Source organism: Lactuca sativa, chromosome 1 (genome assembly GCF_002870075.4).
Source record: "Lactuca sativa cultivar Salinas chromosome 1, Lsat_Salinas_v11, whole genome shotgun sequence".
In the NCBI taxonomy this organism is placed as follows: Eukaryota; Viridiplantae; Streptophyta; class Magnoliopsida; order Asterales; family Asteraceae; genus Lactuca; species Lactuca sativa.
In genome coordinates, this window is record NC_056623.2 from 174,326,195 (window position 1) to 174,347,718 (window position 21,524).

Consider the following 21,524-nt stretch of genomic DNA (forward strand, 5'->3'; position numbering starts at 1 on the left):
TGGGTTAATGAAGTAAGTGTTGGGTTTTGAGCATTCTAACACTCCTAAGTGTACATGCAACCCTAAATACCTTGGATCTATGTTTTCTCTATTATACATGCAAATAAGAACATCCAAGGTATTATCCTAATCTAGCATACAAAACAATCAATATAACAAGATAGAATACATACCTCTTTGATGTAGAATGTCTTCATGAAGCTTGAGTGCCAAGTGCCCCAAGTGTGACACCTCAAATGGTTCACACAACACCAAATACACTTGGAATAACTTAGATAGAATTCTACACTTCATGAAATCGGCTAGCCCTCTCTTGAATAATACTAGTACCAATTTTGCCAAGAATAATATCTTTATATAGTGTTACAATTAGGGCAAACCCTAATTGTCATGACTTTCCATTTCCTTGGATCCATGGGTTCAAATACACCATGGAGCATCCATGGACCATCCTATGGGTTTTAGCCCAACTTGATTATCCATGGAGCATTAGCCCACTATACAAGTATGGATGATTTACACAATCAACCCATATATTTAATTAGTCTTCTTTTGATCACTTAATTAATCCTAGATTAATTCTTGATCAATACTAATTAAATAATCTCATTATTCTTATTATTAATATACTAGAACTTATAATATATTAATAACCATAAGTGTCTTATTTCTCTCTTTTAGTCTATCCAAGTGCATGATGCCATGCAACCCAAATGGACCATGCCGGGTCGGGTCAAGTCTTACCAATTATAGTTATGGACTTAGACATTAATCCAACAGTCTCCCACTTGGATAAGTCTAAAACTATTATTGCGTATGACTTCAGGAACCAACTGGCAATCGTAGCTCTCAAAAGCTTCCGTCGAACTCTGACCTTGTAGATGAACTCTAACCTTTGTCAATGCCTTGTCCATTAGATAAGGGATCATATATTCCTCCATTCTAGATATCATATGGACTGAGACATGGATTATAATCATTCTCTCTGTCCATTTGTTGTTTCCCGATTTCCGATTTATGACGACTGACTAATTGAACGAATCAAATCAGTCCTGGCCCGGCCGAGCGCTTCCATTTGTCATCATCAAATCATCGAGGGGCCCACAGATATCGCTTTTATCCCGAAGGTAAAAGGAACGGATAAACTTCGACTCATATGGTTTGTTCTACTACTTGTTGAATCATACACAAAGGCACGTTTTATAGCACCGAGTTACCAAATGCGTTTTCGTGCTATCAATGTACTATCAACTCATAGTAACAACTCATATCTCTAGGTTTGAAGAATATAAGATATTATCGTCTCATGATCACTCGTGATAAAATCCATGAAGTGATTCCAATGAGTGCGGGTTGAATCCAATACTCAGAACTTATGAGCACTCATGATTGTTGTAGCCTTGTCTAACACCTTAGACCTCTACAACCCATCATGACAGTCTTAATTCATATCTACTTCCAACATATGACCGACTGTGGATAGTTTGAATAACTTAGTCATTCCAGAAGAATAACCCAGTTTATTCGGGAAGTCAAAATATGCAAAGTGAAACACAATAATAATAGAATCCAATATGGTCTCAGAACTTATGAATATAAATAAAACACCTTTTATTTATCACCATATGATTACACATTATTCATTGTATACTGTTTCAGCTATCAACTTTATTCTTGAATTTAACACAATAGTTGTCCCAAGCTCCAAGCATGTATACTATGTTTTCTAAACACTAGTCATGCCATACACCAAGTATGCATACTATGTTTGTCTATGATCTTTACTTTGTGAACTAGATCAATTGAACATAACTTCAATGATTCTCTTTTCACACTCCCAAATCCTTACTGCAAATGCAAGAATTCCAAATTCATGCCATTTACTGAAATCTGTTAGATTCTAAACTTATATGCATTGATCCTCTTGTAATGATTATGCACAAAGTCAGAAAGACTTGACAACAAACATTATAGAGCATTCCAAAGGAGATCAACTCCTTGGAAACATCCTTCTTGCATTAAGTTTCCTTAATCTTACTCAGATTGAAAATTCCAATTTTTAAACATTTCCAGATTCCATTTTGACTATCACTTCTGAACAAGAGTTGCCTCCTTCCAGATTATGTCAATATGGTCCTTCCAGAATTATCACTATACTTCCAATTGTCCTTGAGTAACCAATCTTTGGTAAACCTTAGATTGTCCTCGACAATTGTTTAATCCTTTTAGTCATATCCAATTCTAAACCTTTTTCCCTTCTTAATGCCCTAGGCATTTGGAAAATTTTAGAAAGGATGAATATAGCACATGTAATCGATCCTATATCCGAAGCATATGGGACACGATTCATGATGTCTCACATAAAGACTAAACTAGTCTTTTGCTATAACATTTCCATTTCAATTTGCCAAGTTCTCATAATTCAAATTATGAAAAGGGATGCCGTAATCATAATCGAATTTTAGAACGCAAATAATGGACTCATATACTGAATTTCCTTATGTTGAGCCATTCCAACATGAAATTCATATATTTCCTTGACTAAATGATTAAAACCTCAAGATCTAAGCTTATAGATTTGAGATGAAGTATAATTTCCTCTCCCTTAATTATAGCAAAACAACTTTTCCAACCCCTGCAACCTCACGAATTCAAACTTTTTGTTTTCTATAATTAACATTGCTAACTTGCAATACTTATCATAATGATCATGCTCCCACTAACATGATGATTATTAGCATAACACTTATGCTCCCACTAGCTTTGACATGTACTCAGAAATCAGTTGGACTTCTAGAAATCAATACTTCATTGACTTTCTTACCAAAGTTCAGATTTCTGATACTAGATTGTTTTGATAAAACTTTATCAAAAATCATACACTTTCCCTTAGATAGAACACTTGTGTGTCTAAACAGTTATGAAGAGGTATGCCGTAATCATAATGGTTAGACCTTTTTGCCACTTCTCACAAGTCCATATTAGTGTGCCGGTTAACCACACGCGCTCCACTAACGACTTTGAGAATGCAAATATCACAATTGCTATCTAGATAAATTCTACTTAGTGAAAGTGTTTCCTCACCATCATTTTCATGAATCAGAGAGAAACCTTATGACACTTAGATTTAATGGTGTATGAGTTCCTACCCATATGAATTTGTCAAAACCATAATCATAAGACAAAGATAATGACAAATCCAAAACCATATGGATTTAACTCAATCTTAACTTCTTGCCACCTGGCAGCTCAAGGGCCTACCATTGCTTCCAAGTTGTTGTGCAACAAATTGAGAACTCTAAGAACTCATATGCAAAGCCAACTTTAACTGGAATGGGCACAGAATATTTCAACACGATAGGTTATAAGTCTCAAGTCGTGTGCTAGTGAAGAACTTCAGGTTCTATTCTTGATTAGTTCTTGAGACTTTCAAGACCTTTAAGACTCCCACTATCCTCTTGACATATAAGACTTCCTTGTCAACCATCCAAGAGATAGTGCGGATTCTAATCAAGACAAACACTTCACACAATTGGCCTTAGTTGGTCTTTGTTTTATCCAAAACATCACAACTTACCAATTTCAAATGTACAAGAGTAGAAAACTTTTACTCTTACATTTGACAAGTGTTTTAAACCTTCTTTAAGACATGTCACTCAAGTTACAATCTTGAAGAATGACTCTAAGACTTGTATTGGAACGAAGTATGACTCATCTTCTTGATTTAACCACTTCAACAATTCAAGTTGCTCTTCTTAGTAATCTTCCTTAGAGAGCTAATTGTGATATGGTTTCTTAATCATTAAGATGATCACAAAAATGATACTAAAGTACTCTCCCATCTTTTCAGATTTGAGAAACTTTTATCCTTCTGCCTAATTTGATTCTTCTTATTCGCTCTGCCATACATTGAAACCTTTTCCAATGTCTCAGAGTTACACTTAAGCTTGTAAGTATAATCATATTTACTGAGCTTTAGTAAACTATGACGAATAGTCTTATCAAACTTTTGTGGTGGACTTAATCAGTGCACAAGAATGTGTACTCGATCCTTTAGTCCTTTACTTGACTCACACATCCATGTGAACAAGTAATTAGTCTTAATTTTCCAATACTTGAAAGTTCTCATTCATCATGCTATACAACTTGCATGATTCCAAGTTCCGGTCCAATTGAAACTTGGGTGATGAAAATCTTTCCTTATTTGGTAAATTTAGACATTACCACAAATGAAAGAATCAATTTCATATTTCCACTCTTGCTCTTAATGGAATCATATAAGCAACAATTTTTCCTCAAATGCCATTGTAAGGATATTTTAAAATAAATAAAATCAAAAAAAATTTTCTTTTATTTTGAACTTTGCGGAAAACTTATCCTTACAATCCATATGAAAACTTGTTGTTACCTATTCCTAAGCAATATCTCATAACTCCTAAGAAGTAGCTCAAGAATCCGATCTTCAAACTATGCGATAGAAATCCATCTACGCCATCAGATTCAGCATATTCTTTCTTTAAGTTTCTTCACTTTTCTTTGATTCTTAAAACATCACCATGTGACCCAGTCACATCATGTATCAAGAATCTCAGAATAGACACTTAACAGAGTTAGATAGTGGACTTTACCTGAAGTAAAGTCAAACTTATTGACTTTAACATCCTTAGGTAAATTTGGCAGCTTCGCAACCAATGCCCCTTCCTTTGGCAATATAAACATATGGATCCTTTCATAATGGTACACGAGAATATCACAGACTTAGCTTTTCTCTTTACCATTGGGTCAACCGAGTTGACTATGGCCGATCCCTTTCCATTGGGAAGAGAACGCTTTCCGAGATTTCCTGTGTCACTATTGTCAATGTCCATCAAGTTTTAAGAAAGTTGATCTTAGATAAGATCATTAAGGGTCTTGTCATAGTCGGTTTCATAGGTGTTCCAAAAGAACTCACTATGTGACTTAGAAAGTGATTGAACCACCAACTTTCTCAAGACTTTGACACCCAACTCTCCCGGCTTGTCAATATGTTACTACATCTCCAAGATGTGATCACACCTAGACCTTGCCTTGCCAATAGGGCTTGAGTGACCTTAAACTTTTCAAGAACTTGTGGGTTGGGGAGAATAATTGGAGGAGGTGAAAGAAGTATGATTTCCAAAGGACATCATCTTCATTTAGGAAAGCTTGTTTCAAGAGATTGGGAAGATCATAAATGTCTAAACCAGACATCTTTTGGGAGATATTCAAGATAATTGATCTTAAGTCCTTAATATGACACCCAATATGAAATATTAAGGCTAGGACCCAACAAACTATTTTATAACTTAGAAGAGGTATGCCGTAATCCAAGCTATAAAATATTTGAAGGTAGGTGAATGACGATTCACCAATTTCCATAAAGATAAACGAAATTTATTATTAGGTTTTAATTGGTTTTGAAACTCCTAGATCTTTTGAGATTCATTGAACTGTTCAATGGCATGTTTCAATCTCGAGTGTGCCCTTCAGGTTTTGTGACTGGGATGCCGAGGATCACAAAACAAGGTGTGAAGTAACCATGCAAATCACTTGGTACCCTTAATAAATTACCCCTCAATCGATGTGCCGGTTAACCACACACGCTCCATCGATACTATGATAAATATTAAGTCACCCTTTACCTACCTTGTTAAGTCCAAGTTAGTGTGCCGGTTAACCACACACGCTCCACTAACGACTTTGACAAAGTGTAAAGTGTAATTTCATGGATTAGCACCTTATTCACATTTTCCTAAGTAACTAAGATTGGGTATTATTATGAGTTTAGTTACTTAGTATTATCATTAATACTTTTAATGAAGGGAGAATTCTAGTCCTGTCAAACCTGTTCGGCTAACGACCCTCCACCAGTCAAGCAAGCGGTGGGTGAGAGTGGACACCCATTAAGTTGCCATTTTATAGGCAACAACCTTATACCCACCTTATAGACCGGCTTCGTGAATGAGGCGTACTAGCGGTAAGACTGACTTTACTCTTATACATATATATATATATTATTAACTTATCATATTATAAAGTATAAGGGTTGAATTTTAACTTTTAAAATTCTAAGGGCTAACTTGGAATTAAAGTATTCATACTTGAAAACTTTTCAAATTCCAAAACTTGAGGGCATGTTTTGAAACTATTCAAAACTAATTAATTCCATAACTTATGTGTTTAAAGTAGTTTTAATCCAAAAACTCTTCAAGTTCCATAACTTGAGGACAAGTTATGGAAGACTTTAAACTAATAAAAGAACTAACTTTTTCTTTATTTTATAACTTATGGATTTAATTATGGTTACATATTTTTCTTTAATGAAGTGACTCTTGAACTTCCATAACTTGAGGACAAGTTATGGAGTCATAAAAAGTTATTCAATGACACAAGACTCTTCATTTTGTAACCATTGCCAACTATTATGAGTTTTATGAGTCTTTAATGTGACTCTTCATGTAACTTGAGGACAAGTTACACAAACACATTTTATACTCAACTCTTAGATTAAAATGGATTGAAAACAACTATTTCACTCAACATTTCTATTAATCTAAGCAACTCATAAGAACAAGATAATTCAAATCAAACTTTTTCATGTAATTAGTCTAAACCTTAAACTAATACAAGACATGAATCTATTGACAATTATCTTTGAAAATGGATTAGCATGAACATTACCACATCAAAAACAAGTTTATAAGATCAAAAACAACTTAGGGTAATGTTCCTAGTCCATTTCTAGCCAAAAACTCGAAAATATGCTGTCTGGGGGTCCAACTCGTCGAGTGCATGAACCAACTCGGCGAGTTGGATCGAATTCATCACTTTTAAGGCATGGACTCGCCGAGTCTCCTGATGGACTCGCCGCGTCTGATGGCCAGACAGCACCAGATTCGTTTTTTCAGCTTCTATTGCAGGTATAACAAGAAAACAAGCCTAGGCTCTGATACCACTGTTGGGTTTTGAGCATTCTAACACTCCTAAGTGTACATGCAACCTTAAATACCTTGGATCGATGTTTTCTCTATTATACATGCAAATAAGAACTTCCAAGGTATTATCCTAATCTAGCATACAAAAACAATAACTATAGCAAGATAGAATACATACCTCTTTAATGTAGAAAGTCTTCATGAAGCTTGAGTGCCTAGTGCCCCAAGTGTGACACCTCAAATGGAATCACAATCATCAAAACACTTAGAATAACTTGAGAGAATTCTTACAACTCATGAAATCGGCTAGCCCTCTCTAGAACCCTACTAGTGCCGATTTTGTCAAGAATAATATCTTTATATAGTGTTACAATTAGGGCAAACCCTAATTGTCATGACTTTCCATTTCCTTGGATCCATGGGTTCAAATACACCATGGAGCATCCATGGACAATCCTATGGGTTTTTAGCCCAACTTGATTATCCATGGAGCATTAGCCCACTATACAAGTATGGATGATTTACACAATCAACCCATATATTTAATTAGTCTTCTTTTGATCACTTACCTATTCCTAGATTAATTCTTTATCAATACTAATTAAATAATCTTATTATTCTTATTATTAATATACTAGAACTTATAATATATTAATAACCATAAGTGTCTTATTTCTCTCATCCAAGTGCATGATGGTATGCAACCCAAATGGACCATGCCGGGTCGGGTCAAGTCTTACCAAATATAGTTATGGACTTAGACATTAATCCAACAACTTCTTCAATAATAAAATTATTACTACGATCTCTATGGATGTTGATTGTAGGAATGATCCTGATCATGGCCAAATAACTTCAATAGCTACAACTGATGATCTCAAGCGTACTCGGAGTAGTCGAGCCCATACCGGAAGTCTCCCCGATAAGCCGTAGGATCTCAAGATTCACTCCTGCGATTGCTAACACCGAAGTCTCCCCGATATTCCATAGAATCTCAAAGCGCTTCCAAACTCCCAGCATGAAGCCTTAAGATGGGACTACGGATCCTGAAGAACATGTGGCATAGTACATGGAAAGAATGGAGATCATTCTGATTTCCATGTACTGGAAGGAAGCTTGCCTATGCAAGGGTTTCGGTTCAACTCTCTTAGGATCAGCCCTAAAATGGCTTCATAATGTTCCTCCTTAATCTATTACTTCATTTGCTCACTTAATGGTTAGACCTTTTTGCCACTTCTCACAAGTCCATATTAGTGTGCCGGTTAACCACACGTGCTCCACTAACGACTTTGAGAATGCAAATATCACAATTGCTATCTAGCTAAAATCTACTTAGTGAAAGTGTTTCCTCACCATCATTTTCATGAATCGGAGAGAAACCTTATGACACTTAGATTTGCTGGTGTATGTGTTCTTATCCATGTGAATTGTCATAACCATAGTCACAAGACAAGGATAATAACAAATCCAAACTAATATGGATTGAACTCAATCTTAATTTCTTGCCACCTGGCAGCGCAAGGGCCTGCCATTGCTTCCAAGTTGTTGTGCAACCAATTGAGAACTCTAAGAACTCATATGCAAAGCCAACTTTAACTGGAATGGGCACAGAATATGTCAACACGATAGGTTATAAACCTCAAGTCGTGTGCTAGTGAAGAACTTCAGGTTTTATTCTTGATTAGTTCTTGAGACTTTCAAGACCTTTAAGACTCCCACTGTCCTCTTGACCTATAAGACTCCCTTGTCAAATATCCAAGAGATAGTGTAGATTCTAATCAAGACAAACACTTCACACAATTGGCCTAAGTTGGTCTTTGTTTTATCCAAAACATCACAACTTACCAATTTCAAATGTACAAGAGTATAAAACTTTTACTCTTATATTTGACAAGTGTTTTAAACCTTCTTTAAGACATGTCACTCAAGTTACAATCTTGGAGTATGACTCTAAGACTTGTATTGGAACGAAGTATGACTCATCTTCTTGATTTAACCACTTCAACAATTCAAGTTCCTCTTCTTAGTCATAAGAATGCACTAAGATTTCCTTAGAGAACTAATTGTGCTATGGTTTCTTAATCATTAAGATGATCACAAAAGCTGATACTAAAGTACTCTCCCATCTTTTCAGATTTGAGAGACTTTTATCCTTCTGCCTAAATTGATTCTTCTTATTCGCTCTGCCATACATTGGAACCTTTTCCCAATGTCTTAGAATTACACTTAAGCTTGTAAGTATAATCATCTTTACTGTGCTTTAGTAAACTATGACGAATAGTTTTATCAATCTTTTGTGGTGGACTTGACCAGTGCACAAGAATGTGTACTCGATCCCTTAGTCCTTTACTTGACTCACACATCCATGTGAACAAGTAATTAGTCTTAATTTTCCAAAACTTGAAAGTTCTCATTCATCATGCTATACAACTTGCATGATTCCAAGTTCCGGTCCAATTGAAACTTGGGTGATGAGAATCTTTCCTTATTTGGTAAATCTAGACATTACCACAAATGAAAGAATCAATTTCATATTTCCACTCTTGCTCTTAATGGAATCATATAAGCAACAATTTTTTCCTCAAATGCCATTGTAAGGATATTTTAAAATAAATAAAATCAAAAATTTTCTTTTATTTTAAAACTTTGCGGAAAAACTATCCTTACAATCCATATGAAAACTTGTTGTTATCTATTCCTAAGCAATATCTCATAACTCCTAAGAAGTAGCTCAAGAATCCGATCTTCAAACTATGCGATAGAAATCCATCTACGCCATCGGATTCAGCATATTCTTTCTTTAAGTTTCTTCACTTTTCTTTCATTCTTAAAACATCACCATGTGACCCAGTCACATCATGTATCAAGAATCTCAGAATAGAAACTTAACAGAGTTAGATAGTGGAATTTACCTGAAGTAGAGTCAAACTTATTGACTTTAACATCCTTAGGTAAATTTTGGCAGCTTCGCAACCAATTCCCCTTTCTTTGGCAATACAAACATATGGACCCTTTGATAATGGTACACAAGACTATCACAGACTTAGCTTTTCTCTTTACCATTTGGTCAACCGAGTTGACTATGGCCGATCCCTTTCCATTGGGAAGAGAATGCTTTCCGAGATTTCCTGTGTCACTATTGTCAATGTCCATCAAGTTTTAAGAAAGTTGATCTTAACAAATAGATAAGATCATTAAGGGTCTTGTCATAGTCTGTTTCATAGGTGTCCCAAAGGAACTCACTATGTGACTTAGAAAGTGATTGAACCACCAACTTTCTTAAGACTTTGACACCCAACTCCCCCGGCTTGTCAATATGTGACTACATCTCCAAGATGTGATCACACCTAGACCTTGCCTTGCCAATAGGGCTTGAGTGACTTTAAACTTTTCAAGAACTTGTGGGTTAGGGAGAATAATTGGAGGAGGTGAAAGAAGTATGATATCCCTAGGACATCATCTTCATTAGGAAACCTTGTTTCAAAAGATTTGGGAGGATCATAGGTGCCTAAACCAGACAACTTTTGGGAGATATTCAAGATAGTTGATTTAAAGTCCTTAATATGACACCCAATATGAAATATTAAGGCTAGGACCCAACAAACTATTTTATAACTTAGAAGAGGTATGCCGTAATCCAAGCTATAAAATATTTGAAGGTAGGTGAATGACGATTCACCAATTTCCACCAAGATAAACGAAATGTATAATTAGGTTTTAATTGGTTTTGAAACTCCTAGATCTTTGAGATTCATTGAACTTTTCAAAGGCATGTTTCAATCTCGAGTGTGCCCTTCAGGTTTTGTGACTGGGATGCCGAGAATCACAAAACAAGGTGTGAAGTAACCATGCAAATCACTTGGTACCCTTAATAAATTACCCCTCAATCGATGTGTCGGTTAACCACACACGCTCCATCGATACTATGATAAATATTAAGTCACCCTTTACCTACCTTGTTAAGTCCAAGTTAGTGTGCCGGTTAACCACACACGCTCCACTAACGACTTAGACAAAGTGTAAAGTGTAATTTCATGGATTAGCACCTTATTCACATTTTTCCTAAGTAACTAAGATTGGGTATTATTAAGAGTTTAGTTACTTAGTATTTTTCATTAATACTTTTAATGAAGGGAGAATTCTAGTCCTGTCAAACCCGTTCGGCTAACGACCCTCCACCAGTCAAGCAAGCGGTGGGTGAGAGTGGACACCCATTAAGTTGCCATTTTATAGGCAACAACCTTATACCCACCTTATAGACCGGCTTCGTGAATGAGGCGTACTAGCGGTAAGACTGACTTTACTCTTATACATATATATATTATTAACTTATAATATTATAAAGTATAAGGGTTGAATTTTAACTTTTAAAATTATAAGGGCTAACTTGGAATTAAAGTATTCATACTTGAAAACTTTTTCAAATTCCAAAACTTAAGGGCAAGTTTTGAAACTATTCAAAACTAATTAATTCCATAACTTATGTGTTTCAAGTAGTTTTAATCCAAAAACTCTTCAAGTTCCATAACTTGAGGACAAGTTATGGAAGACTTTAAACTAATAAAAGAACTAACTTTTTCTTTATTTTATAACTTATGGATTTAATTATGGTTACATATTTTTCTTTAATGAAGTGACTCTTGAACTTCCATAACTTGAGGACAAGTTATGGAGTCATAAAAATTATTCAATGACATAAGACTCTTCATTTTGTAACCATTGCCAACTATTATGAGTTTTATGAGTCTTTAATGTGACTCTTCATGTAACTTGAGGACAAGTTACACAAACACATTTTATACTCAACTCTTAGATTAAAATGGATTGAAAACAACTATTTCACTCAACATTTCTATTAATCTAAGCAACTCACAAGAACAAGATAATTCAAATCAAACTTTTTCATGTAATTAGTCTAAACCTTGGACTAATACAAAACATGAATCTATTGACAATTATCTTTGAAAATGGATTAGCATGAACAATACCACATCAAAAACAAGTTTATAAGATCAAAAACAACTTAGGGTAATGTTCCTAGTCCATTTCTAGCCAAAAAACTCGAAAATATGTTGTCTGGGGGTCCAACTCGTCGAGTGCATGAATCAACTCGGCGAGTTGGATCGATTCGATCACTTTTAAGGCATGGACTCGCCGAGTCCTCTGATGGACTCGCCGAGTCTGATGATCAGACAGCACCAGATTCGTTTTTTCAGCTTCTATTGCAGGTATAACAAGAAAACAAGCCTAGGCTCTGATACCACTGTTGGGTTTTGAGCATTCTAACACTCCTAAGTGTACATGCAACCCTAAATACCTTGGATCTATGTTTTCTCTATTATACATGCAAATAAGAACATCCAAGGTATTATCCTAATCTAGCATACAAAACAATAAATATAACAAGATAGAATACATACCTCTTTGATGTAGAATGTCTTCATGAAGCTTGAGTGCCAAGTGCCCCAAGTGTGACACCTCAAATGGTTCACACAACACGAAATACACTTGGAATAACTTAGAGAGAATTCTACACTTCATGAAATCGGCTAGCCCTCTCTAGAATAATACTAGTACCAATTTTGCCAATAATAATATCTTTATATAGTGTTATAATTAGGGCAAACCCTAATTGTCATGACTTTCCATTTCCTTGGATCCATTGGTTCAAATACACCATGGAGCATCCATGGACCATCCTATGGGTTTTAGCCCAACTTGATTATCCATGGAGCATTAGCCTACTATACAAGTATGGATGATTTACACAATCAACCCATATATTTAATTAGTCTTCTTTTGATCACTTAATTAATCCTAGATTAATTCTTGATCAATACTAATTAAATAATCTCATTATTCTTATTATTAATATACTAGAACTTATAATATATTAATAACCATAAGTGTCTTATTTCTCTCTTTTAGTCTATCCAAGTGCATGATGCCATGCAACCCAAATGGACCATGCCGGGTCGGGTCAAGTCTTACCATTTATAGTTATGGACTTAGACATTAATCCAACAGTAAGAGGTTTTGCAATGCTCGAAAAGTTCTTTATGAATCTGCGATAGTAGCCAACTAGACCTAGAAATTAACGAATTTCTGTAGGTGTCTTTGGTGCCGACCAGTTCTCAATAGCCTTAATTTTGGAGGGGTCCACGTGTATACCTTTCTCGCTAACAACGTGACCTAAAAATTCGACTCTTCGAATCCAAAATTCGCATTTAGAGAACTTCGCATAGAGTTTCTCCGTTCATAGTGTTTCTAGGACTTTTCGTAGGTGTTGACTATGCTCTTCCTCACTTCGAGAGTAGATAAGTATATCATCGATAAAGACGATGACGAACTGATCCAAGTAAGGGCGGCATACCCTATTCATTAGGTCCATAAATACTGCTGGTGCATTGGTTAATCCGAACGGCATCACCACGAATTCATAGTGTCCATAACGAGTTCGGAAAGCTGTCTTTGGAATGTCCTCCTCTAGAACTCGTAATTGGTGATATCCGGATCGCAAGTCTATTTTGGAGAAGTAGTTCGCCCCTTGAAGTTGATCGAATAGGTCGTCAATACGGGGTAGAGGATAGCGGTTCTTGATAGTAAGTTTGTTCAGCTCTCTGTAGTCGATGCACATACGGAACGATCCGTCTTTCTTCTTTACAAACAAGACCGGTGCTCCCCAAGGTGAGAAACTTGGTCTTATGAATCCTTTGTGAAGGAGTTCATTAAGTTGACTGCAAAGTTCCTGCATCTCTGCTGGTGCAAGACGATAAGGCGACTTTGCTACTGGGGTAGCTCCTGGAATTAAGTCGATTCTGAACTCGACTTGGCGTTGCGGTGGTAATCCTGGTAGTTCTTCTGGAAAGATATCGGGAAAGTCGCGTACTACCGAGATGCTCTTGATGTCCTTCAGTTCTTGACTTGTATCGACGATGTGCGCTAGGAATGCTCGACAATCCTTCCGCAAGCACTTTCGAGCTTGGATGCACGAAATGATGCGAAGGTTTGCACTAGATTTGTCGCCGTAGATAACTAATGTTTCGTTGTTAGGGAGGTTAAGACGGACTGCTTTCTCAAAGCACATGATGTCAGCGCGAAGAAGACTCAACCAATCCATGCCGACTATGACGTCGAAACTTTTAATTTGAATCGGCATGAGATTGATTGGGAAAGAATGGCCGTCTAATGTTAACGTACAGCCCATGTATATGCAATTTGTGTTTTCGGTTTTTCCATTGGCCATCTCTACAGTGAATGATTTTTCTAACTTGCTAGGTTTAGGTTTAAGTAAATGAATAAAGTTTTGACTCACGAAGCTTCTCCCCGCTCCACTATCGAATAATATGCATGCGTATGAATTATCGAGAAGGAACGTACCAGCAACCATAGTTGGGTCAGCTACAGCTTCGTCGTGGCCTATTGCCAAAACTCGTCCCACACCTCCGGTGCCTGCTGCCTTAGGACAATTTCTCTTGTAGTGGCCCACCTCGCCACAACCGTAGCAAGTCTGCCCTACACCCGCACCGGGAACTTGAGTGATCGGCTTTGCGGGTTCCTTGCAGAAACGGGCTGTGTGTCCTTTCCTGCTGCAGTTGGCGCACTGCATATCTCGACAAGGTCCATGGTGGTGGTAATTATATTTGGTGCATTTTGGGAGGTTGCCTATATAAGGCTTTGTTGGGTAGGTATTTGTAGGGGCTGTAGCAGGTACAATGGCAGCATTTACTGACACCAGTTGTTTCTTTGCGGATTCTTGGGAAGACCCACCCTTCCATTTAATCCACGCTCTCTTCCTGCCATTGTTGTTGTTGTTGTTGTTGTTGTTGTAGTTGTTGTTGTTGTTGTTGTTGTTGTAGTTGTTGTAGTTGTTGTTTCCTTTTTGTGGTGCTGGTGCAGAAGTGGTTGAGTTCTGATGACCTCCGTAGTCGATCAGAGATTGTGCCAGTTCCTTAGCACTTTCAAAGGTGTCAGGTTTAGAAGCTAACACGCTTGATCGCATTTGGGGCGTCAGTCCCCAGATGTATCTCTCTATCTTCTTGCTCTTAGGAGCAATCATATCTGGACAAAGGATTGCCAGCTCGCAGAATCTGTTGGTATAAGTAGCGATGTCGGTACCAACCATTCCGAGATTCCAAAGTTCGTGTTCAAGCTTTTGAATCTCTCCCCTTGGGCAGTATTCTCTCATCATCATGGCTTTCAGGCTCTCCCAGCTTATGGAGTTTGCCACGATTAGGGTAAGTACTTTAACGTGGCCATTCCACCAAGTTAAAGCTTTATCGAGAAGGGTGAAGGTTGCAAATTTGACTTTGCTGTGCTCGGGACAGGAGCATATTTCAAAGACTGCCTCCGTCCTTTCAATCCAATGCCTCAGGGCCATCACACCACCAGTACCATAAAACATCCGGGGCTTGGCATTAGTGAAGTCCTTATAAGTGCATTCTCGAGGTGGTCCATGACTCTCGCCATGGTTGGATGGGTGTGTGCCAGATCCCGAGCCATTAGCACTTGAGTTATTGATCTGTGACATGGCAGCTGCCACCGCTGCGGTGACTGCTGCTTGAAACATTACAGCATCAAATTGGGGTGGTGGAGGTGGTGGTGATATAGGTGCTTCCTCACCGTTGTTTCGCCTTGGATTCCTACGCGGAGGCATCCTTCAACTATAGATTGAAAAGACAAGGATAAGAATTTCATAGAATGGAAAATGTATGTGTCTCATGAACTAAATCGCTATAGTTCAACAACAGATGATAGTATGAGTCTTAAAATAGAAGAATGAAAGTTATTTGTAAGACTGAAGGTATGAAACAAGTATTTGGGTTCACAAAGACCATTCAAGGTTCGAACGAAATACTCAACATAGTAGTAATAGTGCCACTTATATTAATATAAAAGTTGTTACAACGATCATGAAAATTTGACCCCTATAAGGGTCTCCGATTACAAAGTTCGAGAAATTTAAAGACTTTTAGCCGAGGTCCTAAGCTATAACAAAATTTGAGTCCTTGACAGGCACTACTTGCGTCGAAGGTTGCGCTTGGAGCTTGACTCCGTATCTGATTGCTTTGACTCCATTAGGCGCCTATCGAAAGCGGCTTGTTGTTCCCTAAGTTCGGCGAGGGCTGCAATCATTTGCGCTTGAAACGCTTCGGTTTGGAATTGAGCGTTGTCTTGCATCTTGTCTAGCCTACGGATGTCAGAAGTGTGAACCTGCACTTCCACGTTGATATCCCGGAGTCGACTAGCTTGTACCCCAGACTGATAGGACTGATTGGCTAACTTACCCACCATTACCGGGAGTGCTCGATCAGCCGAACCTCCGCCACGGACATCATAGAAGTCCCGGCACATGCCGTAGGGAGGGCGTAGGTTTTGCTGTTGGCTCCAATGGTGGAGGTGACTTCCCCAGACGGGAGTCGGTCCTTGAAAGTTCCTTACGAAGACGAGAGGTTGAATGGGTGGTGGATCGATAACTTCCGGCTCTGAGTCGGTACCGGAGTCATCACCCACTTCTATGGGTTCCTCGTCCTCTTCGGGATCATCTTCGATCCATCCTCCGTTGCCTTTGTTGGGAAAGTAGGGGTCGCCAGGGTGGTGAAATCCAGCCATTTGACTGTACGAGAAATAGGGTTTATAAGAATTGAATAAAGTCAGAACATGCAAAACATGTAAGTTAAACTAGTTTAGATAGCAAGTACTCCTATAGTATTCAATTTCTTGTGTTTGATTCTTGTAATGGTTTGGTAAGTTTTGACTTGTTGCTTACTACGATCATTCCTCGATATACGTTGGTCCAATCTTGGGAAAATATAGTTGATCATGCTATATTTGTCCAAAATCTGATTACATATATCGAGTCTCAATCGTAGTGTCAACTTGTCTAAATACTTGTATAGTTGTATAATCATGAAAATAGTTTGTGGTATGCATGTAATTGCACTTAAATGAACTATCAATTTAAGTTGAACGAAATGTTGTTTAAGTGTAAAAAGAAAATTTGTTTTGTCAGAGAGTATTAGTCACTTAAGCATTTATAGTTTGTATATCTTATGTGGTTCGATATACTTAGTTCACTATAAACATTTCTCTGATACCAATCTGTCACACCCCCAAACCTGAACGGCGGAAACGTTCGGGGGCGGATGACTTCATGTGGTAACGTAACAAATGAATACATAGTAAAGAAAGCAATACAACCATCATATATATAATTGAAAGTTTACATTTGTCAAAAGTTACATGTTCAAAACCCAATTACAATATGATGTCAAAATATGAGATTAAACTGGCGCCGCAGCATCCCTTCATCAAAAGCGAAATGAATACCTGAAATTACCGATTTCCTGGGACATACAAGAAATTTTGAAAGAGTAGATCAGCATTTAAGCTGGTGAATTTCATAAGTATTTAAGTGACAATGTTAGAATGAAATGAAATGTTTTATCTTTGTTTGCTTGTGTTTAGAAAATCCTATATTTTCTACTAGTATAAAAGTAGCCTTCACTCAAGACCAATGTTTGTTTCCAAAATGTATGTAAATGTAAAATAGACACTGAGTTTGAAAACCTTGTAAATCAATGCATTTTTAATACCCCTTGTGAGTTTTATAACCATACTATTGACTCTGAATGCCTATACACAACGTTCTTCAGGCGTTGGAATGTTATGACGTTTGTCACCCCAAACGGTGGACTGCAGCTAACAGTCAGGGCGCGGGTTGTCAAGCCCGTATAGATCTATACACAAACACCATGCTCCCCCTCCAAGGGATTCTGGTATATAATACAGGACTTGAAATGTGTACTCGAACGTACATGAAGTTAGTGTCTCACAAAACCGTGGTATAAAAACAGATCTACTCGTTAAAATGTTACGTTTGTTCTTGTATACGAAAGTAAACTTCTTGAAATATATGTTTCTAGTACATAAGAGTTAGAAATCTATTCGTAGACTATACCTATTATAGTTTTCGAAAAGTGTGTCTTGTTTGTTTAGAAATACCTAGAAAAAGAATCACTTGTTTATGAAAGCATAGATTTTTGGTGTAGAGTCTAAGATAGAAAAGAATAATCTAAGAATAGTTTAGTTTTATACAGGCATTACAACAACTTTATATCTTAAAAGATCGAATGCTATTGTAACATATGTTATATATATATAAAAGTTCCTTAAAGGTTTACTTGTAATCCCCCCCTTGAAAGCATATAAAAGTATTTGGAATAATTAAAACGGTTGATTAAGGGGGTATGAAACTCACTTGAAAGATTTGGAGATAGCGAGATGGAAAACCGGGCAGAGTTTCGTCTCGGGAAACGGATTTTCCTCGGGATTCTCGGGAATCTCGGGAGTAAAATCGACCTTCGGGACTTGAGCCAAAAAGACCAGAGCTTCGGGTTTGAACGGACACGGAAAACGAGGCAAAGTTGAGAGAGAGAAGAGAAATGAGCCCTTTCTTTGGAAACCCTCGCATCCTATTTATAGTAAGGCTGGTCTGCCTCGGTACGCGGGGCGTACGCTCGTACGCAGCGCGTACGCGTACGTCATGCATGACCGAAGCCTCGACTGCCTCGGTTTGGATGGGACGGGTTGCTGGGTACGCGGGTCGGATGGGACGGCGGGTCGGGGCTTCGGACGGGTCGGACGGGTCGGTTTCTTCGGATAGCGCGACGTGGACGATCAGAGGTCAATCCTCTCGGTTACGCGGGGCGTACAGGGGTACGCAGTGCGTACATCGGATGAGGACTCTGACTCCCCTTCGGATAATATCCGAACTTTGAATAAAATAAATAATTAATTTATTTAATTTAACTTCAAAAATTCATATCTTCTTCATACGAACTCCGTTTTCGATGGTCTTTATATCCTCGCGTAGGTGAGACTACGCTCTACAACTTTCGTTTAGGCTCCGTCGGCGAATTCCGAAATTTTTTTTTTTATTATTTATTAAAAATCCATCGTGTTTAAGGAATTTCTTTGAAAATTCATAACTTCTTTATCTGATGTCGGTTTTTGCCAGACTTTTTACCGCTGGAATACCGTTGTCGAGACCCTCGATTCTCGTTTAGGTCATTCCGGCCAAAAGTCGCTCGATCTTCGATTCGAGTTTTTAGCTGTCTATTGCTAAGCCGAACTTGGAAAAATCATAACTTCGCTATATGAAGTCGGATTTGGGCGTTCTTTTCACGTACGATCATGGTTCAAAGACATTTAATCATATAAGGAAATTAAATAGAACTTATTTGTACATTTTATTATGAAAGTAAATTTTTATTATTCAGAAGTGGTTACAATACTTGACCCATTTTGGTCGTTACAAAGAGTTGAAATATCGGATTGTCACATCGACGAGTCCATAGAGGGACTCGATGAGTCCAAGGAAAAACTCATCCAACTCGCCGAGTTTGTTCATGCACTCGACGAGTTGGACCCCCAAACAACATATCTTCGAGTTTTGTTGTTGGAATTGGTCTAGAATCATTACCTATGACTGTTTTGGACCTATAAAACTTGTTTTTAATGTGGTAATGATTGTGTTAAACCAATTTCAATGCTATAATCAAAGTTTCATGTTTATATGTGTTTATGTTATTCTTGAAAATTGTTGATTATGAATGTTCATGCTTATGAGTTTTGTTAGATCATAGGAATTATGTGCAAATTGTTTGTTAGTATAATTCATGATCTTGATGAAGATTGTATGGAGTGCATAACTTGTCCTCAAGTTATGAATTTCCAAGAGTTTTATGTTTCCTTGATTTATGATTTAGTTTAGATTGATGAAAAAAAATTATGTTTTGTTGATTTCAATCCATATTTATCTAAAAGAAGTTCATAAAATATGTTTTTGTAACTTGTCTTCAAGTTATGTGAAAAGTCATATTTATGAATCTTAAAACTCATAAAAGTGTTGTGGGTTACATAAAAGTGAAGAGTTTTTCCATTAAATTGCTTAATGAATCCATAATTTGTCTTCAACTTATGGATGTTGGAAAGTCACTTCATTAAAAATGTTATTAAAGAATAAGGGGTTACATTAAAATGAAGAGTCTTCATTTTTAATGAACCATTAAACTCATAAGTTGTGAAATGAAAGGTTTTGAATAGTTTCAAAACTTGCCCTCAGGTTTTGGAATTTGTAAAGTCTCACACACATTAATGCTTTAATTCCAAACTCTAGAATTTTAATAGTTCAAATTCAAACTTTATGGACTTTATTAAATTATTAAAGTGTTTAATTAAAGAGTTAATAATTCCATAATGACATGGTTTAAGTTTAATTAAATTAAGAGTATAGTTTCATTATATAGATATGTATAAGATAAAGTCAATCTTACCGTTAGTAGGCCTCATTCACGAAGCCGGTCTATAAGGGGGGTATAAGGTTACTGCCCATAAAATGACAGTTTAATGGGTGTCCACTCTCATCCACTGCTTCCTTGACTGGTGGAGGGTCGTTAGCCGAACGGTTAAGAAAGGACTATAATTCTCCCTTCATTAAAAGTATAATGATAAATACTAAGTAGCTAAACACTTATAAATTCCCAATCTTAGTTACTTAGGAAAATTTGAAATAGGTACGAACCCATGAAATTACACTTTGTACCTTACCAAGTTGTTAGTGGAACGTGTGTGGTTAATCGGCACACTAACAAGGACTAGTAAGAGTGGCAAAGGGTGCCTTGACTTTATTATAGATCGATGGAGCGTGTGTGGTTAACCGGCACATCAATTAGGTGATAAAGTTAAGGGTACCAAGTCAATTTGCATGGTTATTCACACTATGTTTGTGATCCTCGGCATCCCAGTCACAAAGTTGAGAGGGCACAATCGAGATTCAAACATGCCATTGAAAGTTCAATGTATCTCAAAAGATCTAGGAGTTTCAAATCCAATTAAAACTTAATTATATTTCATTTTTCTTGGTGGAAATTGGTAAATCGTCATTTACCTAGCTTCAACTATTTTACAACTTGGATTACGACATCCCTCTTCCGGTTATAAATAGGTTGTTGGATCCTAGCCTTAATATTTCATATTGGGTGTCATATTAAGGACTTTAAATCAACTAACTTGAATTTCTCCCTCAGACAACTATGGTCTTCCCAAATCTTTAGGAACATGATTCCTAATGAAGATGATATCCTAAATGGCAATCAAGGTGAAAGATCTGTTAGGTTTTGAGCATTCTAACACTTCCTAAGTGTACATGCAACCCTAATAACCTTGGATCTATGGTTGTCTAATTATCATGCAAAGTTGATTTCCAAGGCTATGATCCTATCTAGCATACATGGGGAACAATTCTAAATTGAATAGTAGATAGAAATACATACCTTGTTGTTGTAAGTGTTCCTTGAAACCTTGTGAGCCTAGCACCTCAAGTGTGATGCCTCAAATGCTTCACACAACACCAAATGCAAAGTATAAACTTGAGAGAATACTCTAACACACTCAAAATCGGCCAAGCCCTCTTGTTTCTCTAGTGTATCACTAGTGTAGCCGATTTTGGGGAGAGACATGGTCCTTATATAGTGTGTTGCATTAGGTAAAACCCTAATGTAACATGAC